Genomic DNA, 1,689 nt, shown 5'->3' on the forward strand with positions numbered 1-1,689 from the left:
ATTGAACGAACTTTTTGTGGCTTTGGAAACACAACGCAAATGAAATATTTATGAAGCTGCGGTTTTCGTTGGCTGCTAAGACTGGTGAGGCAGTTCTGGCTTAAAGGCTATCTAAAGTTTTATTTTGGAGAAAAATTATTCACATTTTTTTCAAAAGTTACACAAATGATAGCTTCAAAGTGTACAAAAAGTTACATATTTGATTTGAAGAGTTGCATTTTATTATTATACTAAACCTATATCTTTTATACTATTTTGCACCATAAAGAGCATATTGGCCTTATCAAGCTAATTGTTAATAAGTAGAATATAGTACTTTCTACCTTTCTAAACTGTATGATAACACATTCCATTGAAGAATGGAATTACTTACTTATTTACTGCTGTCCTTCTCTCTTAGTGGAGCATAGGGCCTCAACTATTACTTTAAATCCCAGTCCGTTGCCTGCTTGTCTCGTAATTTGATTCCAGGGGTACTGTGCGTTTTTAAGTTCCTGGTGCACGGTTCTTTGCTATGTGTTAGTTGAGGTTTCAGACCGAATTACAGCGTAGGGTTTGTTTTTTTTTAAACAAGATGCTGCTTTTCCAAACGTGTGGCTAATCTACTTCCATTTTCTGTTGATTTTAATGGCAGCTTGTATTTGTTGCGTGCGTTTCCATTGATCGGTATTGGATATGCGTTCCGGCCACTATATTTTTAGTATTCTTCTTAAGTATTTGTTTATTGTTAGTTGAATTCGCCATTGAATAGAAGTCGTATTTTTCTACTCTTCGCATTCGTAGAAGAATATCGATTTGATGTTCAAGTTATATATTCGAAGCTTAGTACGGGCAATTATTTGGTTAGACTTCCACACATTGTTTAACTGCCCCAATACTGAAAGGAATGGATAACAATAATTAAGATTTTATGTCAAAACATTATATTTTTATTAATATACATATTGAATACGACATTAGACATCAGTTATATAACACACATACACACATATATATATATATATATATATATATAAATGGAAGAACATATAGTATTCGATATATGTATTTTAATATTGGTGGTGTGATGATATCCTTTATATCAGTGCTCATATAGAGTCTGATCACTCTACAGAGTCAAATTTGTGTTTGCTGACTAATTTAAGTCGGACAGAGGTATGTGAGCATTGTTTAAGGTGCTCCAATATTGAACAGAACATGCCGAGAGATTCAGTTAATAATAATAAAGATAATATTCATTTAATTTCGCTATCATTTTTCTATTTATTTGTTTAAATAGTTATTTCCATACAATTAGTAGGCTTTAACTCATAAATCGAATTTTTCAACAAGTAGCAGATAAATTATATAATATTAAGTTCATCGGGATGTTTATAACACAGTGAAGGATGGATAGGTCGAAAATTATGAAAGATGTATTTAACATGCGTAGTGACAACCCCAGTTTCTATAACTGTAAAAGCAAGTAACAAAATTTATTTTCTTGGTTTAAAGACGGTATTTCCTAGGTATATAAAGGTAACATAATTTCTTAAATTTACTAGCTAATTACTTCAGTTTTGATTTCACAACTTTGCAACACAATTTTGATCCACTCAATAATTAATTAATATAAAGCAGTATGAATGTGGAAGAATTACAATATCATTAATGAATTCTAGATTTTGTGAAGCTTCTAAATACTCTTCA

This window comes from Teleopsis dalmanni, chromosome 2 (assembly GCF_002237135.1).
Source record: "Teleopsis dalmanni isolate 2A chromosome 2, ASM223713v2, whole genome shotgun sequence".
Classification (NCBI taxonomy): Eukaryota; Metazoa; Arthropoda; class Insecta; order Diptera; family Diopsidae; genus Teleopsis; species Teleopsis dalmanni.